This window comes from Musca autumnalis, unplaced genomic scaffold (genome assembly GCF_047663935.1).
Source record: "Musca autumnalis isolate F117 unplaced genomic scaffold, ASM4766393v1 scaffold_3, whole genome shotgun sequence".
Classification (NCBI taxonomy): Eukaryota; Metazoa; Arthropoda; class Insecta; order Diptera; family Muscidae; genus Musca; species Musca autumnalis.
The window spans coordinates 190,807,910-190,830,451 of NW_027411866.1; the positions used below are offsets into that span (position 1 = coordinate 190,807,910).

General features: G+C 34.9%; 1 protein-coding gene and 2 non-coding genes across 15 annotated transcripts in view; all 3 read right to left on the bottom strand.

The window, feature by feature from the left end:
• The window catches only part of LOC141398615 (otoferlin-like), a 454,472-nt gene that overhangs the window by 178,045 nt on the left and 253,885 nt on the right, over positions 1-22,542 (bottom strand). The gene's annotated exons all lie outside the window — the stretch shown is intronic.
• Positions 15,481-15,553, bottom strand: TRNAR-CCU (transfer RNA arginine (anticodon CCU)). The gene has a single exon. It is a non-coding gene; the product is annotated as a tRNA-Arg (tRNA).
• TRNAR-CCU (transfer RNA arginine (anticodon CCU)) lies at positions 15,841-15,913 on the bottom strand. Its single transcript has one exon. It is a non-coding gene; the product is annotated as a tRNA-Arg (tRNA).

The following is a 22,542-nucleotide window of genomic DNA, read 5'->3' on the forward strand; positions in this document are numbered from 1 at the left end:
AATAACGGCAAACAGAGATATAAAGCTATTTTCTGAAGCATCATAGGTGAAAATTCAAAAAATTCATCGCGCGATATCTCAGAATTTTGACCTATGGGGAAAATTTCCTTTTGGGTTCTTAATATACTCAATAAGGCCTTTCATCTCCAAGAGGAATTTTCCACCGCACAGACCTTGAGTTCCAATTTGTGGCACAGTGTATTTTATGGAGCTAATTTGTTTTGAAAAGAAAACTAACGCTTCTATGATTCCTACTTGATATATTGTTAATACGAAAATTCAAACTTTTCCCTTTATACCACACATTTCTGCTATTACCGCAAGCGTCAGTTAAACTTAAAGTAATCAACATGGAGTCTGGTCAACCTTTAACAAATAACAGCAAAACAGCCTTGGGATCCATCCATTCGCATCGATCAAACAACATTGCTGCAGGTCACGCAATAACAATCAAAACACATTCTTCCTCTTAACGAAATCATCAACACCCCAGCCCCAGCATTGTTTTTAAACTTAAACTTTGCAGCGCATCAAACTTCAACAAAGTGTAACAGAACTTTGGTAATCATTTAAAGTTGATTTCCTTTAAGGTAACACACACACAACATTTCTTTGCTTTTATCCTCCTCTTTCCAGGTAAATTTATGTGTATTCTTTGTTTTGGCATTTGTTACGGAATTATATTTGTTCGCTTAATGCTTTTAAGATGGATTTCCGGTTTGTCTCCAACATTATCTGTTGATGTCAATGTCATAGAAAAGTTCTTAAATTTTTCATGAAGAAAAAGTGGAATTTTGACTTATTTTTTATACAATCATATATTATGTATGTATGCACATATGTATGTATGAGGAGGATGTCGCATTATTTTATGTGTCACATGGAATATTTGAGAAGAAGAAAAGCGAATGCTGTCAAATGTTTATAATGGCTCTTTAAAAGTCAAAAAGTTGCTAAAATTTAAATAAATAATATATCAGTCCATTTATTGCTTTGTTGTTATGTGGTTTGCTTACGGGTAAAGCTTTTATGTGTAATTCGTTTTGAATGTGAATAAAAACCTTAACTTTTTAAAAATTTCTTAACAATAATAAAACAAGTTACAAAATTTTATAGTCGGAATGGGGCCGATTATGTAACAATCTACACAACTATCACTGTGCATAAGAATTTATTCCCCACTCAGGCTTTTAATATCCGATGACTGCAGATTAACCGAACTAAAAAACAAAACAACAACATTGTTTGATGTTAAACTTTTTCCACGTACAACACAATTGAAACCAGTTTAAAGCTCAGAATGTCTTCTTTAATATTGGTAGCATTTGATTAAATTCTGCCAACCCAAAGCTGAGATATTCTTCTTTACAATTAAAATAAAACAAGTACAAAACCGTTATGTTCGGCCGGGTCGGGATAATTAGTTTCCTTTCCTATTCACATTTTTGGGTGAAAACTTGTTCGACCACGGGGTATCCTAAATTATCTAATCTATCGGGTCTATATCAAAGTGTGGACCTATTTTGTAAACATGTTTTGTAGCTAAAATTAACCTCAAATATCAAATTACGGGTAGTTCCGTCAAACAATGTTGCTAAGACCCTCAAAATACCGAAAATCGAGAGGTACCGTTAAATGGGGACTATAACAAAACATGGACCTATATAAACGATTTTTCGTGGAGAAGTTTCGTGGCCACAAAGAACCTCAAATGTCACATTTCAGCTAGCTCGGGTAAAAATGGTAGTTAAAACTCTTAAAATACCGAAAATCGGGAAGTACGGTTATATGGGGCCTATACCAAAATATGGACCTATATAAAAAATGTTGGTGCAGAAGTGCTGTGACCACGACGAACCTCAAATGTCAAATTACAGCTAGTTCGGTTAAAAATTGTAGCTATAACTCCTAAAATACCGAAAATCTGGAGGCACGGTTATATGGGCCTATAATAAAACATGGCCCTATATAAACAATTTTTGTGGAGAAATGCTGTGATCACGAAGAACTTCAAATAAAAAATTACAGCTATTTCGGCTATGAATTCTAGGTAAAATTGTCAAAATACCGAAAATCGGGAGGTACTGTTATATGGGGGCTATACCAAAACATGCACATATGTTGACGATTTTTAGTGGAGAAGTTTCGTGACAACAGACAACTAAAAATATCAAATTACAACTTGCTCGGTTAAAAGTTTGTTGCTAATATCCTCAAAATACCGAAAATCGGGAGGTACCGTTATATGGGGGCTATACTAAAACATGGACCTAAGTTGACGATTTTTCGTGGAGAAGTTTCGTAACCACTAGGAACCTCAAATGTCACATTGCAGGTAGTTCAGTTAAAAATTGTAGCTAAAACTCTTAAAATACCGAAAATCGGGAAGTAAGATTATATGAGGCGTATACCAAAATATGAACCTATATAAACAATTTTGGTGGAGAAGTGCTGTGACCACGAAGAACCTCAAATGTAAAATTAAAGCTTGTTCAGTTAAAAATTTTAACTATAATCCTCAAAATACCGAAAATCGGAAGGTACCGTTGTATGGGGGCTATATCGTAACATTTACCTATGTTGATGATTTTTGGCGAAGAAGTTTCGTGACCACAGAGAACTTCAAATGTCAAATTACAACTAGTTCGGTTAAAAATGGTAGCGAAAACCGTCAAAATACTGAAAATCGGGAGGTACCGTTATATAGGACTATCCCTGTAGCATCCACAAAAATGGAGATAGGACGTTGAAATTTTGGGAAGATGCGTCTTGTGTTTGGGGGCAGGTCAAGTTCTATGATGGGCTATATCGGTCAACGTTTTGGAATAGCCCCATATGACGGTACCACCCGATTGCAGGTATTTTGACGATATTAGTCACATTTTCAAACCGACTTAGGTATAATTTGACATTTAGGTTTCTTGTGATCAACAATTTTATATTCCAAATATAGATTTCATCGTTTTCTGCGCTGAGCTTTTCTATCCGTTGACGAATAAAAAGTAATGTCCACTTTAGTATGAACATGTAGCAAACCCCTTCAAAATAACTTAAATCCGACAGTATCGTTATAAGGTTTATCTACCAAAACAAAGACATACGAGTATATCTACACATTACCGTAACTGCTGCCCGATAATATTGATTGTAATTTGTTGAGTCATGAAAAACTAACCATTAACATGCACTTTCGCGATTATGGGCCCAAAAGACTTGATGTTAAAAGGGATCATTTTGTCCAAACCGTTAAGAATTTTGATTTACTCTTGGAGGCCAAGTTGTAGCTCTTCATCTTCAAGGTCAGAATCGCCTAGGTCAAAATACGTTTAAAATAAGTCTATTACAAACAAGTAAAAAAGTATCAGTCGGCTTTTTTCCCAAAAAATAACTTATGTATTTAGGGGGGTTTTCAAAATTTTGGGCATATGAACCGACAAAAGTATGGATAGGATTAAAGCTCAAAAATTCGTGGGGATATCGATAGATATGGCTTTTTTTATCACACTAGCCTGCGAAAAACATAATATCGCTTTAAACAGGGCCAGTAGAAAAATCTTCGGTAAAAATATCCAAAGCATCCTCAAACAGACCCTTAACCAAACAAAAATGTTGAACATTTGTGTGGGTGGTACCACAAGGATTGGACAGATAGGGCCCAAATTTGAACATAAACCAAATTTCGAGAATATTTAGAAATCCAAAGTTTGGACCAAATCGGTTACTACGTCTATGTGAAATCGCGCGTACCATTTTAGCGAGTATTTTCGAACTTTTGTGGGGGAGGTACCGGAAGGAGTGGACCTATAAGCACCACCTTCGAATTTCATCTAATATTCGACGAACGCAGTATTCGGTTCGAGCCCTCCAGCCACTACATATGGTGCCATAGGGGTTTTTTACAACTTTCGGACTGTTTTCTCAAGAAGTATGGACTTGCCCCTGACAAAACTTTTACTGTCGTAAATGAGGCAGCGAATACAAGTTGCTTCAACAAAAATCAAAGTGATTCGAGAGCAGGTCTTAAAGGAATTTATCCAAAATTTTGTGTGGGAGGTACTCGAAATAGTGGACAAATATAGTCCATATTCGAACCTGATCTATATTAGGATGCGTGAAGTATGAACCAAATCGGTCCTTCCTATCAAGAGTTATCGTGAGCACAATTTTTCCGAGCATTTTTGAACTTTTGTGGGGGAGGTACCTGAAGGAGTGGACCGATATGGCTTATCTTCGAACTTAAGCTAAGTTTGTACAAAATATTACGAAGGCCACATTTTGGACCGAATCGGCAGATCCGTTCGAGAGTTATCTTGCGCTCCAACCACTACACAAGGTGTCATAGGGTTTTTTTTGTAACTTTCAGGAAGTATGGACTTGCCCCTGATGGAACTTATACCGTCGTATGGGGGGCAGTGAATACAAGTTGCTACAACAAAAATCAAAGCGATTCGAGAGCATGTCCTAAACTGAACTTCTCCGAGGGAGGTACCCGAAGGAGTGAACCGATTGAGTCCAAATCGGAACATCTGCTAAATCTGGCAGAAATTTGACGATGTGCAAAGTGTGGAGCAAACCGGTTGCTCCCTTCAAGAGTTATCATGCGCACAAATTTTCGGAACATTTTCGGACTTTTGTGGTGGAGGTACCGGAAGACGTAGACCGATATAACCCATCTTCGAACTTAAACTAAGTTTGGACAAAATATTACGAAATCTAAATTTTGGGCCGAATCGGTTCATCCGTTCGAGAGTTATCGTGCGCACCAGCCAGACAGACAGAGGACGGACATTGCTAAATCGACTCCAAATTGTCTGAAACACATTTCGTCCAAACATAATTGGGGTCTAAAACCATTATTTCGATGAGGCACATTTTGCCCGTATGAAAGTGTATATACCCTCGTTAGCATAAATGCTGAGGGTATAAAAAAACCTTAAACTTTACATCTTCCAAATTTTGTGTGGGAGATACCCTAAGGAGTGGTACGATGTACGTTCCATATTTGGACGTAATCCAAGTATATACGCGATTGTTATGTTAGGCACAACCAAGTTTAGTTAGTGCCGGCAGATTTTTTGGAGCTCCAGGGCCATTATCTCAAAAAGTATGGACTTGTCCCCGAAAAAGAATACACCGTCAAGGAAAAGAATACAAAGTCAAAATTTCGATTTTTAACAAAAAAAAATGTGCCGTTTATTGACCATTAATCGGTCAAAAATTTTTTAAGGAAAATTCTCTTATTTGAAGACAAATTTTTGATGTATTCAATAAACTCACATAAATATATGAAGACTGAATACCAAATGTCTGTAATTTTGGGTGGATAATGTGGCTAAAACCTTAAAAACCCGAAAATTGGGTGTGGGTTATATCAAAACGTGAACTAATACCAACAATTCTCTGTAAAAATATTTTGCAACACCTGGCGAAGACTTAATTCCAAATATCAGCTACATTGATTGTTTATTGTGGCTAAAATCTTGAAGATACCGAAAATCGGGCGACACCGTTCTATTGAGCTCTATCAAAACGTGGACTTATGTACATAATTTTTATCAGAAAAGTTTTTTCGTCCATTGGGAACCCTCAATGCAAAATTTCGGCGTATTTGGGCGTAAAACATATGTAAAATCTACAAAATTTCGAAAATCGGGAGGTACCGTTATATGGGGTCTATATCAAAACGTGGACCTATGTCCATAATTTTTATCGGAAAAGTTTTTTGTAAAGTGAAAACCACGCATATCAAAATTCAAACAATTTGGTTGATAAGTTTAGCTAAAATATTCAAAATACCGAAACATTAAGAAGTATCGTTGCATGGGGACTATCCCAAAACGTGGGCCGACCTTTTTTTGGCTCTCGACATTGTCAGTGAACTATTAGTATTTATACCAAAATTCATCTGCCAACTCCTTTTTTTGGCCACCGTTTATTTGAACTCGCGACATAGTGCAGCGTTCTTTTGAGGTTATGCGCCATTATCTCGGGAACTATGGACTTGCCCTCGGAAAAAAATTGATTCGTTTGAGAGTTATCGTGCGCACCAGCCAGACAGACAGATTGCTAGATCTACTCAAAATTGTCTGAAACGGATATCGTACAAACATACTTGGGGTCTAAAACCATTACTTCGATGAGGCACATTTTTGGTCGTATCAAAGTGTATATGAGGAAAAGTCAAAATTTTTTAGTTTCCATGAAGCCAAGGTTTGCAATATTATAATACGCGAACTATTGTAGTTTACCAGTAACTATGACTATTGCTGGATTAATTTAGATGTTTTTGTACAAAGCTCAAAAATTCAGCAAAAAAATTTAATTTACGTGGTAGTTACGACCGCGTAAAGGAAAAAACATAGGTAAAAACACGTTGAAGCTAAACAGGTTTTTTACATTGCTATTCGATTTCTGATTAAACCATTCAAATGACGGACATCTGTCCAAAGTAAAAGTTGGAGAATACAAAATGAAGATTACACTTCTAATGTATCACTTTCCAAAATTTCCACTGCATCCACCTTTTATGGATGCTGACATTTTGAAGCCGGATTTCAGGTGTTTTTTGTATTTTTTATGTAACTGGGACGCGCATTCGGATATTTCGAAAAACCAATTATAGGATTAAAGAACTCGCGATTTCGCATAATCTGATATGTATATTGAGTATGTAGCCCACACAGCAGCAGAGTAATCTACTGCCAAAAACCAAAATTTAGTGCGATATTTTTTCTAAAAAACCTATTTTTTGGGTACAATATTTACAATATCGTTTTGAGTGTGCTGGTACCCCGTGATATTTTAGTTTTTCGACGATCCGGATCATATGAATCACAGATCGTAAAAATCCATCTACTAGAACGGCGGAAATGGCTACTGCAAAAATTGAAAAATTTGCGAAAAATGTTTTTCAAAATATCGCTGACTAATTCGCGTTTTATGTGGATCGTTTCCATTTTAATGAAGAAAGTGAATCATCACTCGCGTTTGTGCGAAAACAGCGGTTTGAAAAATTTAGTGGCATGGGAGCTGTATCCGATTTATCCAAAAAATACTGTGTGATGCTACATCCACGGTTCTTGATGGATTTTATTGAAATATGTTTAGATCGATGTATTTTTTCACGGTTGATAGTGAAATCGGATGCGCATAAAAAGTGTATGCACTTTGTGCAAAATATAAGCGTTATACAGTTTGTTGTACACTAAACTGCAGACGATGCTACATCTTAGCGGCCAAAGTAAATCCTGGCAAATGTGTACAAATTAAAAGAGAAGAATTCGCTGTATTGGTAAACCGCATGCGCATCAAGTGATTTTGAGGATTTCGCGATTTACACGCATTTCAAAATGAACATTACCCGATACAATTTTATTTTAAGATTATACCCCATTTAAAGGAACCCAACATTTTTTTGAAAGATATCCATATCTTCTGCTAGATGTTAGCGTGTTTTCGAGAAGTGATTAGAATAAAAAATGTGATTTATTGCGTGAAATTTAACTAAAATAAAAGAAAAACTCCGACCTATTTTTCTTACATTTTGTCCAACTAACTCACAAAATAAATTTTAATAAATATTTTCTCTTACAAACAATTTTTAAATTTCCTCAATATAGTTTTTGTTTTTTGCTATAATATGCAAACCGCTAAACGGATTTGTATAGTTTTGGTTTCATTTGAATCTTCGCGATGTTTAGATTACGTACATATTTTTTATATATTTTTCAGATGCATAAACAGCTTGAATTTTATTAGAATAAGTTGTAAACTACCAATTGTTTGAATGCTTTCCTAATTTCCGCGAAAATGTACAACTTTTTCACTAAAGTTATGGGACCTTAGTAAACATATAGTATGTAGGGAGCCCCTAATTAAGAGAGTTTCTCAATATAATGATTAGAGTCTTTTAAAGATTTTTTTCTTTTTATCAGAATTGAAACCGCCATAACTTTTACGCGCAACAACCAAAATTAGTATCTCGAACAGATTTAAGAATGGGATTTTTTTCCCAATCTATGTACCAAAAATCTTTCATGTAGCTTAAAAAAAATTTTTAATTATTTTTTTATGGAAAACTAAAAAATTTTGTCTTTTCTTCATATATCCTCTTTAGCCTAAAGGCGATTTCGGTATTTTGAGGGTCTTAGCAACATAGTTTGAGGGAACTACCCGCAATTTGATATTTGAAGTTAATTATAACTACAAAACATTTCCACCAAATATTGTCAAGATAGGTCCACACTTTGGTATAGACCCAATAGATTAGTTAATTTAGGCATTTGGGGTATCCGTGGTCGAACAAGTTTTTCACCCAAAATTGTGAACAGGAAAGGAAACTAATTATTCCATTTTTGTTAAGAATATTTTGTGGTGGAGGGCATAAAAAGCTCGGCCCGGCAGAACATAAGGGCTTTATACTTGTTTTTTTTTTTTTAATTGCAGTTATAAATCTTTACCACAAAAGATGTCGACACTTTGATATAGCTCCATAGGTGGTACCTTTCACCTGGCTTAACACATTTTTAGATTAGATAATTTAGGCGTTTGGGGTATTCATGGTCGAAAAATGTTTCCACCTACAATTGTGAAAAATTATTCCATTTTAATTAACACTATTTTATGGTGGAGGGTATAACAAGTTCGGCCCGGCCGAACTTAACGCCGTTCTTACTTGTTACTTGTTTATATAATCTATGTGAATCAAATCAAGGCACATTGAATAGGTAGTGGTGTCACGGCAGCTGTTCGAATATGAAGTGTACAATCCCTTTGTAACATAATTATTTTTCTTGTAATTTCCCTAACAACATAAAGGAAATTTTGACTTAAGATATTCAGAATTTGTCGATACCTGTTCACTTTGCCTTTAATCAAATATAAATTGTTCAGTGTCAATGCAAACTTTAAGGTGTGTCCGCCACTTTTAAAGCCCAAAAAAGTCAATTTTTTATGAATTTTTTCCGAGAAAACTACCAAAGTTTTTCGGTAGATTTCTTTTTTATCAGAAAGAGCACATCTTAATCTAGTGCCTGAAATGTTTTTGTTGAAAAATATTATGTGGTTTTGTGGCAAATGCCAGTCCACGAAAAAGCATTTTGCGGTGCCAACTCTAGCTCGAAAACTAATTAACCGATCGTCATATATTTTGTGGGCTTATTTAGAACATAAAGATCTAGTCCTTCATCATACGATTTTTTAAAAATATTATATTTTACTAAAATGGTGGACCAAGAAGTCAAAATTTACATTTGTTGGCCTAAAAAACTGACGATTCCTAGTCACAAAAGGGACAAAAAACTTTTTAAAAATAAATTCGATCGATGAAGGACTAGATTTTTATGTCGTTGATAACCCCATAAAATTGTAGAACAATCGGCTTATTAGTTTTCGAACGAGAGTTGGCACCGATTTCAAAATGGCATTTCGAGCAAAAACGCGTTTATAATATTTACCCCTTCAACACCCATATCTCCAACTATATTGTTCCGATCGACTTAAAAATATTTAAAATAAACAAATATTTTTTTTTAACTTTCTGAAATTTACAAATCATCCCTTAAGTAAAATAGATCGTTTCAGTGTGGCTATTGCCACAGCATAGTTTGAAATAATTTTTTAATTCAAAAATATTTAAATACAATACGTTTATTTTGTTACTTATGTTTTATATGCTGAAAACATCTAATTCAATTTTAAGTCACACAATCTTTTTCGTTTCATTTTCTCCAAGAATATCAAAACTAAAAAATTGATTCTAATATTCACATGCCATTTTCTTCTATTTACAGGTAAATACCGAATGAAATAGTTTATGCAAGATTGAGATAAGAAATATGTTAATGTATCCCCCCTTGAGCAAATGTGACAACTATTCAGGCCATGAAGAAAAAATCTGGTAAGTCGTTTATGACAAAAAAGGCAGAGATAAAGAATTCCGTATTATACCACTCTAGTCTTTAAAGTACCCATTTTGCAGCTTTAGAAAGAAAATTCTTAAGGAGGAATTTTGTGCATATCAAGTGTTATTCATTCTACCGTAAAATAGAGCAAAAGAGCTAAAAAAAGCAAAAAAAAAATCCAAAGAATTTCGGTAGTTTTGTGCGTATCTCTTTCTCCCACTCTACGGAATGTTCCGTGATTCTTGTACATATTTTTTTCTCTTTTTCTGAGGAACGTTAAAAAGAAAAAAATTATAAATTATTTAAGGAAGAAAATAACACAGTAGACAAACAGCAGCAGCGGGATACTTAACAATAAAAGGATTTTCATAGCTAGAAGGCAGAAATATTTTCATGGATATGATTGCAGAAGGTTTTGTTGGATGGTTAACAAACTCTGCTGCTGCCATTTTAAGCCAGATATTGTTTATCGTTTCATTTTTACCTTAGACAAGGAACTAACCCCATTGTTATCTTTGGAGTATAACAACAACAATAATGTGGAAAATTATAATTATTTTGCTTATCATAATAATTATAATTTTCCATCCGTTGTTGCTGTTGAAAGCTCAGGGAAAAAATATTATTTTTCATTCCTCTTAGCATTACGACAATTTAATGATTTACTTTTAAAGAGTTTCCTTTTTACACATTCCACAATATAAGTGGGAGCACGAACACGTGTTGCGATTATAAGTACATTTGTGGAGCACATACACATACGGAAATTTAAAATGAAATAAAAAATGTAGCTGTAAAGACCTGTAGTCATAGATTTTTCTACCAAATCCAGCCTCAAGGCCAATTTGAGCTACTTAACCTTTTAGCAGAAAGTAATCACTTATTAAAAATAAACATAAGTTCAATAATATTGGAAATATATTAAGAAATAAAATCTTAATGATTAAAAAACATATGCAGTAGGATGATATGTCGGAAAAGGTCGTAGGTGCATTTTCATAAATGTTTCAGGAGGAAGAAAAAACATTCCAGCGCTTTCTGTAATAAATATTTTATTATGGTGGTAAAGGCAGTATTCTTCGCTTATTTATTCCGCTTTAATACGTGTGTTTTGTTAGATCAAATTCTATCGCGTTTGGGAGATAATTGGATGTCTTTGGACTCACGACCTTTTTCTTTTACAGTTTTGTATTTTGGCAGGGACTTACGACCTTTTCCCATAATTTACGGGGAATGTACTTTACACAACAATATGGAAAGGGTATTATAAGTCACGGTGCTTTTGAAGCAACTTTAAATGGAAGGTGCTTACATCTGTTACATCTGTTCATAGATGAGAAAAATCAAAAAAAAAAAATCACCGGAGCGCTTTTTAAATAAATTGCGATTCAAGTTGACATTTTAGGGGGTTTTAGGTTTTCACTATTTAGCTTGGAAACCGCAAGTCTTATCGAAATGGGACCAAAAAAATGTTATGGCTATGAAAATTCTCTACACGATTGTCATTTATTCGTAGGCTTTACCGTTATTAAGATGTAGAAGTTTAAATTGGGACAATGCATTGACTGTATGGCAACCCTAAAAATCTAAAAACAAGAAAAAATACGCTGTAGGGATTTTTTAATAAATCGCGGTCAAAGTTCACATTTTTAGGTTTTCACGAGTTTGCTTGGAAACCGCAAGTCCCATCGAAATGGGACTAAAGCAAATGTTGTAGCACTGAAAATTCTGTATAAGAGTGGCCTGCATAATATTTTCGTAGGTTTTACCGTTTTTGACATATAGAAGTTCAGATCAATCATTCAGATTTTTTTTTTAAGTATTCAGGATTTAGCTTGAAAACCGGAAGTCCTATCGAAATAGGGAAAAAATGTTGTAGCTGTGAAAATGCTCTACAAGATTGGCTTTCGTATCTTTTTCCTAGATTGTACCATTTTTGAGATATATAAGTTTATGTTGGGAAATTGGCTTTGCCGATAGAGATTTACCCTCAGCCTATGTGAATTGGAACTTTCATCTACGGACAGACCGAATGTATTTAGGGTCTTTTCAGAATTTTGTGGCACTTTTTGGACATTTGAACTTGCCGACAAAAATGTGGATTAGGATTAAAGTTCAAAAGTTTTGCGGAGGAGGGAATGGACCGACATAGTGCATTACGGAAGTGGAACTTATTTTGAGAGTCATATCTTTTCGATACATATCGCACCCACTAGTCATTTCAGTGGGTTATCGTGCACCTGCTGGACCAGTATGCCAGGAAGCGTGGACTTGTCCACGGAAAACATAATATGGCTGTACATCATCGATATACATTTCCAAAGGATCTCCGATCAGACCCTAAACTGCACTTGGACAAAAATGTTGAACTTTTGTGGTGGAGGTATCCTAAGGAGAAGACCGATATGGGCCATTTTGGAAGTTAAACTAAGTTTGGACAAAAAATGTGAAAAAGGCTAAATTTTTGACCAAATCGGTCTATCAGTTCGAGAGTTATTGTGCTCTCCGTCTACTACATATTGTTCCTAGGGGTGTTTTACAACATTCGGGCTGTTCTCCCAAGAAGTATGGACTTGCCACTGAAAAACTTTTACCATTTTATTAAGACAGCCATTGCAAGTTGCTTCAACAGAAATCAAAGTAAGTCAAGAGCAGGTGTTAAAGTGAACTTATCCGAAACTTTGTGTGGGAGGTACCCGAAGGAATAGGCAAATATAGTCCATATTCAAACCTTATATATATCTGGTAGATATATTAGGATGGACCAAATCGGTCCGTCCATTCAAGAGTTATCGTGCGCACAATTTTTCCGAACATTTTTGAACTTTTGTAGAGGAGGTACCTGAAGGAGTGAACCGATATGGCTTATCTTCGAACTTAAACTAAGTTTGGACAAAATATTATGAAGGCCAAATTTTGGATCGAATCGGCAGATCTGTTCGAGAGTTATCTTGCGCTCCAACCACTACACACGGTGTCATAGGGGTTTTTTGAAACTTTCAGGTTATTTTCTCAGGAAGTAGGGTTTCGCCCCTGATGAAACTTATACCGCCGTATGGGGGGCCGTGAATACAAGATGCTACAACAAAAACCAAAACGATTCGAGAGCAGGTCCTAAACTGAACTTTTGGGAAATTTTGTGTGAGAGGTGCCCGAAGGCGTTTACCGATTGAGTCCATATTGGAACCTCATATAAGTTTGGTAGAAATTTCACGATGTGCAAACTTTGGACCAAATCGGTTACTCCCTTCAAGAGTTATCGTGCGCACAAATTTTCCGAACATGTTCGAACTTTTGTGGGGGAGGTACCGGAAGGAGTGGAAGGAAGATATAACCCATCTTCGAACTTAAACTAAGTTTGGACAAAATATTGCGAAAGCCAAATTTTGGACCAAATCGGTTCATCCGTTCGAGAGTTATCGTGCGCACCAGCCAAACAGACAGACGGACGGACATTGCTAAATCGACTCCAAATTGTCTGAAACACATTTCGTCCAAACACACTTGGGGTCTAAAACCATTATTTGGATGAGGCACATTTTGCCCGTATATACACTACCCTCGTTAGCATAAATGCTGAGGGTATACAAATTCTAAAACTTTACATGTTCCAAATTTTTTGTGGGAGATACCCTAAGGAGTGGTACGATGTACTTTCCATATTTGGACGTAATCCAAGCATGTACGAATGTTATGTTAGGCACAACCAAGTTTAGTTAGTGGCGGCAGATTTTTGGAACTCCAGGGCCATTATCTCAAAAAGTATGGACTTGTCCCCGAAAAAGAATACACCGGAAAGAATACAAAGTCATTGACCATTAATCGGTCAAAAAAAATTTAAGGAAAATTCTCTTATTTGAAGACAAAATTTTGATGTATTCAATAAACTCACAAAAATATATGAAGACTGAACACCAAATTTCTGTAATTTTTGGTGGATAATGTGGCTAAAACATTAAAAACCCAAAAATTGGGCTCTACCGTTCCACAGGGGTTATATCAAAACTTGAATTAATGCCAACAATTCTCTGTAAAAATATTTCGCAAGACCTGGCGAAGACTAAATACCAAACATCAGCTACATTGGTTGTTTAATGTGGCTAAAACCTTGCAAATACCGAAAATCGGGCGATACTGTTCTACTGGAGCTATATCAAAACGTGGACCTATGTACATAATTTTTATCAGAAAAGTTTTCTGGTCCATTGGGAACCCTCAATGCAAAATTTCGGCGTATTTGGGCGTAAAACATATGTAAAATCTTCAAAATTCCGAACCGTACCGTTATATGGGGTCTATATCAAAACGTGGACCTATGTCCATAATTTTTATCGGAAAAGTTACAACAAATTTCATAACTATTCGTGAAGTGTCACTAAACTGCACTTATTTCAAATTTTGTGTGGGATGTACCTGAAGGAGTGGACCTGATGTATGCCTAGAGGTAGTATTACCATATGCAAAGTTTGGTTCAATTCGGTTACTCCCTTCGAGAGTTATTGTGCGCAGAAGTTTTGCGACAGTTTTTGAACTTTTGTGGGGGAGTTACCTGAAGGAGTGGACCTATATGCGACATCTTCGAACTTAAATCAAATCTGGACAAAATATTTCGATACCCAAAATTTGAACCGAATCGATTGATCCGTTCGAGAGTTATCGTGCGCACCAGCCAGCCAGACAGACAGACGTACGGACATTGCTAGATCTACTCAAAATTGTCTCAAACGGATATCGTACAAACATACTTGGGGTCTAAAACCATTATTTCGGTGAAGCACATTTTTGGTCGTATCAAAGTGTATATTCCCTCTTTAGCCTAAAGGCTGAGGGTATAATTAAATACTATTTTGGTTCAGTCCGCCTTAAGTCATTTGGTATTAAAGCCAGATAGGTGCTCAATTAAGTATCTCCCTAAAAGAAATGTTTACGAGTGATAAGCTTAAGCACAGGGGTAGCGGTTTAGGGTATCACATAGTCGGCCCCGTCACGACTATATACTTTGCGTACTTGTTTTTCAAAGTGTGCTATTGCATGTTGATATGCAAGAAAAACATAATATTGTCTGTTATGACAAAATTTATTGTTGTTTTGACAATATTACATTCCGAATATGGCAATATATTTACAATACAAAATATTTGCTCAAGACTTCTTTCTTCAACTTTTGTTAGATCAAAAATAGCTATTTTATCAAAACTTTTAGTTGTTTTGTTCGACCATTCCTATTGCGAATCTAAAAATACCGTAAAACAATTGTCGAAATTGAGCAATATAATAAAAATCACTTACCTACAAATCAAATAGACTTCGCAAACAAGACCTACAATTTTTACCAAAAGTATTGTCGGCCCAGAAAAGCAGTTACTCAAATTTTTGATTTGGTTGTATACAATACTCATCTCATTTTCCAAATACCTTTGTTATAAACGAAACATATGATATAGCAAACGGATGTTGGGTGAACACAGATATGAATCATGGTTCATATGTATATTCAACTTTCTGTATGTACCTACATATCTCTATGTATTTCAAAAGCTATTTTTATTATTACGCGAATAAAAAATCTTACTAGCTTTACCCCAGATGGGACTCGAACCCACAATCCCCGGCTTAGGAGGCCGATGCCGTATCCATTGGGCCACTGGGGCTGGTGATGGAGCATTTATGGGTAGCCAACATAAACTTCTCAAATGACAAAAAATGTTTGTGATACTATCACAGATGTTTATACGACTAATATTTAGCTATAAAAATATACAAAACCAGAGATGCTGCAAACATTTCCTAATTTTCCATAGAGCATAATTTTTTTAACCACTTATTGTTATTGACGACTATGAATATATGCCAATATAACTTCTATGTAAATTTCATTACAATATTTCAAAGATTTTTTCCTAAGAAATTATTCACAACAAAAAATCTTACACATCTTTACCCCAGATGGGACTCGAACCCACAATCCCCGGCTTAGGAGGCCGATGCCGTATCCATTGGGCCACTGGGGCTGTTAGCAAATTGGCAGCAAAGTTGTGAACTGTTGCTTAATTGCCACCAACAAGAAAATTCTATGGCACTTTTCTTTTTGGCTATAAATAAAAAATAAGGCCATAATAAGAACGCACACCTAGCAGAGAAATGCCAACAGAGATGGCCAAAAACATTCACACTCTTATTTTATATACAACAACAATGATGTGAAATATCTCAGAACAAATAAACGTTTGAGAGTTGTCCGAAAACATACATCTCTTAGATACAACATACCCCCGTACAATTCATTATGACCACACAAAATGTGTAACTCAGAAATAAAGAGTAAACGTTGAACATTACGCATCTCGTATAATGAACATTTCTTTAGCCACATTTCGTCTCTTTATAGCCCAACCACCACTTTTTTATTTTGTATCTGCAATCTCTTAGATATCGTTCTTATGGGCGCCACTCTACCCGACTCAAATAAAACACCACCACGCCAACGTGTATTGTAGCCACTATCGGCATTTCAAGTATTTTCTGCGCGTGCTATCGCTGTTTTTGTTTTGCTACGTTCATTCTGTTTAGTTTTTTAGAACTGCTTTTTAGTACTTTGACTGAAAGCGCCAGACCACAACAAGAACAAAAGATACGAGTTTGGGAGCACATGTTTGTTTGGCGCCTAATGTAAAAGCACGCATACGACCATGTGCGTCAGTCATTTGGTTGAACTTTGGGGTATATGAACCAGAGGTGGGAATTATTAGTTTCTTCATAATTTGGTTAATTGTTGCTCAGTTCAAGAACCTGCAAGAGTCTCTTTGACCATTTTATTTATTTGTTTTATTTATTTATTTCAATTCACATATGCCCAGTCTTTCGACCTTAAGGCTGTGCACTACAATACAAAGCCATGATAACAAGTAAATTTTAAATTAAGTAACTTAAGGGAGGGATGACTTTACTACTCCAAAACACAATTACTATGTATAAAAATAGGGGTAGTAATTATAAAATAAACAAAAAACTATATTAAATATAATATATTTTGATTGATTGAATTATTATACTCCAGGATACCTATGGAAGAGATGTTAAACAACTCCAACTTAAACTATTATCCTTCATAAATTTGTAAAAAAAAATCCAAAAATAGTAGATTCTGCAAGGTTCTGGAACAGAGCATGTTTCAAAAACGTATTCAAATTAAATAATCTATATATGTATGTACAAACATACATATGTACCTACATATGTATATCCAACAAAAATACTCATTACAAATTGGCCTACTTTCTCATTATTTTAACACGGGCATGTCATAGGCAGTAAGTACTTACAGAAATAAGGCCCCAAATTGAACATGAAAATATGCCCCAAAAAAGTACATAGAAAACAACAACAAAACTTTTGAGGCTTATTTTCGTTGTTTTGTGAGATTTTTTCATTCAGCTGTTGGGGCCAATTTGTCTTCACAATTCAAATCAACAATCAAATTGGGGTCTAAATAATATCGGGGTCTAATTCCATTTTTCATTGAGGCCTTTTTGCATATTTATGTTTAGGGCCCAAATTCAATCAAGTGTTTAATTGAAAAAACAAATTGGGGTGAATTTTCGAAAGTTATTTTGAAGAAAACGAACCAAAATTAGGGTTTAATTTCATAAATTTTGTTAAAAACAAACAAACAAAAAGTGCCCGGACATAACTCCCAACGATTTTCTTAACCCATATCGTACCGAGAAAAATTTTTTGTTTATTTTTTTTAAAAACAAAGCACTTTTTAGGGTAATTAGGACCCACTGATGTCAAAAACCAACTCAAAAAATTTTTCCGATTTTTCGTTTTCCCGGAAAGTGGTGTTCGAAATTTCGAACGCTGGTACTTAAGCTATATGTATAGAAATAAAATAAAATTGATTTATTTGCCGTTTTACTTATTTATTTCACCATTTTTGTATGAAAAAATGGTTGAAGATTGGTATTAAGACTTCTTTGGACCTACAAAACCTTTCCCCGAAATGTGTCAGCACTGGTCCACGTTTTGGATTGCCCCCCATAGAACGGTACCGCCCGATATTCGGGAGATTTCAAGGATTTAGCTGCATTATCCTACAGAAATGACTGTAAATTAATACATATTTAGTCTTTTTGAGGTTACTTAACTTTCCTCCAGAAATTTGTCAGCATAGGTCCAGGTTTTATATAGCCTCCATTGAATTGTACCTAACGATTTTAGGGCATTTCAGGCTTTTAGCCTTACTATCCTTTAGAAATGTCTGAAAATTAGTATTTAGTCTTATATGGTGCTATAATAACTTTTCCCCGCAATTTGTCAGTGAATTTCCACGTTTTGACATACCCATCGATATGTAGGTTAAGTACCAGCGTTCGAAATTTCGAACAGTCAACTTTGCACATCTGTAAAGTCGCGCTAGCGCATGTAAATCAAGTTCTCTATAATTTGTCAAACGGCTACGTATATTGGCAATAATTCCCCATGATTACTTTTTTAATTTCATTTTTTTTATAATTTTTTAAAATTAATTTAAAAAAGATCCAAAAATATAGGTTTTAAAAAACTACCCTTAACATCGAGGGGGGGTGGGGTTTTCAAGGGAACAATTTTTTTTTATTTGCTGACAGATTAGGCTTTATACATATACCAAAACATGTTTAAAATTTAACCTTTTTCATCCATAAATATTTTTTTGAAAAAAAGTGATTTTACTGTTCGAAAAATCGAACACCAAGTACGAAATGGGTTAATGTTAATTTTTTCGAAATTTTTTATTAGTTTCTTTTGATCAAAGAACTGTTATAAATGTTAGAGAAGAAGTTAGAATATAAGCGAAATTGTACATTTGGGAAGGCTTAAGTACCAAACAATACCGAAGTCTCCACAAAATTTTCCAGATTTCATAAAAGTATGAAAAATGAAATAATATCTGAATTTGTCAGTAGCAGTTCGGAGAAATTTTATCAGACTACTGTATTGGACGAAGACATTTCGTATACTATACGAGCAAAATATTTTTGCAAAAAATCGCTCTATTTTTTAAAAATATTTTCGCCCGCGGTTTTTTTCGGTTTTATACAATTATTTGCAATTTTTTAGAAAAACTTTGTATTTAGTAAAACTGTGAAAATATTGATGTAAAAACATCGCGCCATTTTTTCAAAAATATTTTCGACTACGGCGGTTTTCGTTTTTATAAAATTATTTGCAATATTTTAGAAAAACTTTGTATTTTCTAAAACTGTGAAAATATTTTTGTACAAAATCGCGCGATTTTGAATATTTTTTTCAGGCGTATATCTTCCAACAACATACATACACACCTACACCTTAATAGGAACCCTCACTCAAAATTTCCAGATTCTAGATCCAGCCGTTTCGCCTCTGTGTTGATTACCAGTAGGTCACTCAAATCGTACAATTTTAAGTACATTTTAGTACTAATCGAACCTTTCTAGTACGAATTTCCAAAAACCCTGCCTTATTACACACCTAATCGCCATTAGAAACCCTCACTCACTCAGTTTTGCCGGGAAATTAAGATACGAGTTTGTTGCATTTACGAAAATAGGAGTGTTGAAACTGAGGTATGAGGTATTGTAACTCGCGGACAGTTGTTATATACCATAACTTTTGAAGTCATTTAAGTAAAACAAACTGTTTTAGCCCGATTCACCGAGGGATTTTTTAAAATAATAATTTGAGCGGAAGTTGTGGTCGTGTTAATGTAAAAAATAGGAAAAAAACGTTAATGCTCAAAGAAGAAGTTAAACAATACACTTCAGAGATGGGGTTTCCAATGTATGACTTTTTAATACATATATCTACTGTATGTACCTGAAACGTATGCTGAGATTTTGAAGACTGAAAAATGGGATTTTCTGGATTTTTGTTCTAATCGGGACGCGCAGCTGGATTTATCTAAAAGCATATTATTCGATTGTAGTACTCGCGATTTCGCATTTTTTAATGTTTAAAATAGCGTGTAGCCTTCATAGGATCACAGCAATCAACGCTCAAAACCGAAAATTTGGTGCGTAATTTTTTCTAAAAAACCTGTTTATTTGGTTCAAAATTTGCAAAAGTCATTCGATTTCCGTGGAAACCCGCGTAAATTTAGTTTTTTTACGTTCTGAATCTAATAAGCCACGGCGCCTCTAAATCCATCCATCCATCGGTGGATATGATACCCCTCAAATTTCGCAAATCTGCAAGAAATATTTTGAAAATATCGCGTATTTAAACGCGCTTTGGATGTGTTATTTCTACTGAAAAAAAGAGAGCGATATGCCTGCTTAAAATGTGCAAAAATGGATATTTAAAAACTATAGCGAATCCCGAGATACAATTGGCTTTTTCTAAAAATTATGTGCGATGTGCATCCACGGTTCTTCATGGATCGCAATGAGAGGACATCAAATGATGTATTTTTTAAAGGTGATCATCGAAATCGGATGCGAATAAAATGTAAATGAACTTCGTGGAAATTATGACCATTTCACTGTTTTTTGCACCCTAATATTCAACAGATGCTACATCGTCGTCGTCATTCATTCATTTATTTACCATTATATAATCAAAGGCCGACTAAGGCCAAAACGATTACAAAGTATTATATAAAAATGACGCTATATAAAATTAATGCCTTAAAAAACTATACAACATATCGCTCATTTACTCAAAGTGTGACACATCTCAAAAAATCGAGATTCGGGAAAACGCGTTTTAAGTTGGCGATGGAAATTGGAGTTCCCAACTTAAAATGGTTATTACAGAAAAAATAACTACTTGGACCATATTTTGCAAAGAACTAGCCAGATATCAGTGCTAAATTTCTGTGTAAGATCAAGCATGATTTGAAGTGTTATAGTGTTCCATTAACTCAAAAAACTTTTTTGTTGATTTATGCCACACTTCTAGTAAATTAGCTGTAACTCGTTGAGTTTCAGAGATATCAACACGAAAATTTGACACAAGATAAAATAGAGGTCGTAGCAAAAATAGAAATTGCTAACTCAGAAAACACATTTTTTGAGTTATGCCACACTTTGAGTAAAAAAAACTAACATAGGGCAGAAGAAATATATTTATGCCATTGACAAGGAAATTCGCATTTAAATATTCATTTTAAAAACAGGACATGCACATTGCTTTAAAATGATTGCAGGACATAAACAAATTTTGTTCACTATAAGGAATTATAGAATTTCACAAACGCGTAGCTCTTACTTGGAAAGAACGTTGCATTTCTACTGCTTGATACTAATGATGATGTTCTAACAGAGTTACCGGACACAAATGTTGAATATAAATAAGAGGGGCGCCCAAATTTCATAACCTTAAACAGTAATTGTAAAACTCTTAGGTCCATGAAACGACTGAATGAACAGCCTAAAAATTGTGAGACATAAGAAGAAACATGCACATAATACCTTAAATTATATACATATCTCACGATTCGATTAATGCAAAGTTCAAGACGATCTAACACCGTCCATAGTACAATGCGAGAAAATCTGCAGATCATCCGCATATAGATGACCCTTCATCCTTTAACTTCAACAAACTGGGACCTACCACAAATAAAGGATTTAAACAGGTTACAAGAAGGTAAAGAGAATTTGAAGAATTGGATTAACTTATTAAGCAATACTTCGTGACATATCGAATCAAACGCACGTCTAAAGTTCAAGCTAATCAACGCGACAATATGTTTTTCATCCAGATGTCGCCTTATAGAGTCTGTCAAATCAAATCATCAATGTGGTGGTGCTATGCCCTTTCCTAAACCCTGACTGATATGTTAACACAGGTTTCTTTCCTGCAAATAATTCAATAGTTGATTGCTTACAATTATTTCAAAAACTTTAGACAAGCCAGGAAGAATGCTTATTGGACGAAAATCAGATCAGGAACTTGGATTTTTAATTTTAGCTATGGGGATAACTTTAGCACATTTCCAAGCCACAGGAAATGTTGACCAGAGAACTGCGTAAGTAGCTGTTTTTGACACTCATAAGCCACATGCAAAAAAACAAGCGTATGTGCGGCTTGCTACTCAAAAAAATAAATGCAAGTGTTGCTTGCCATTCTCAAAATATGTACGAGTGTGGCTAGCCACTCAAAAAATAAGTTATTTAAAAATGGATATTTTTTGACACTTGCGTATGCTTTGCCAAGTAGTTTTAAATACGCAATTACATTTTCTGTTTTACTTTCTTGCTCATCGCACATCAAGTGTTGTTTTCAACCCTTGTAATTCAACCGTTTGTCTTATGGTCTCCGAGAGAGTGAGAGCAAAAATAATTTTCTAACACCATAGATGGGCAAAATTAAATTGAGAGTATGAGTGAGAGAGAGAATGAAAATGCACTGAAAGGAATTAAGTGCAAGCATTTTGTGGTTGCTGCCTTAATGATCCGTAAACATGTACATGATATTGTATGCCAGGAGGAGGCATTGTGACTCACAAGAGAGCCCATGTGCTCTAAGTGAGCGTAAATTTGTTATCGCTCACAGCCTGTGTAGATGCTAACACGTTGTGAACAACAACAAATTTACGCTCATTGAGAGCACAAGAGAGACCCAAAAATGTTCTCTGCCTCACTCTGTTGTATGCTTTGTGCATTTAAAAAATTAA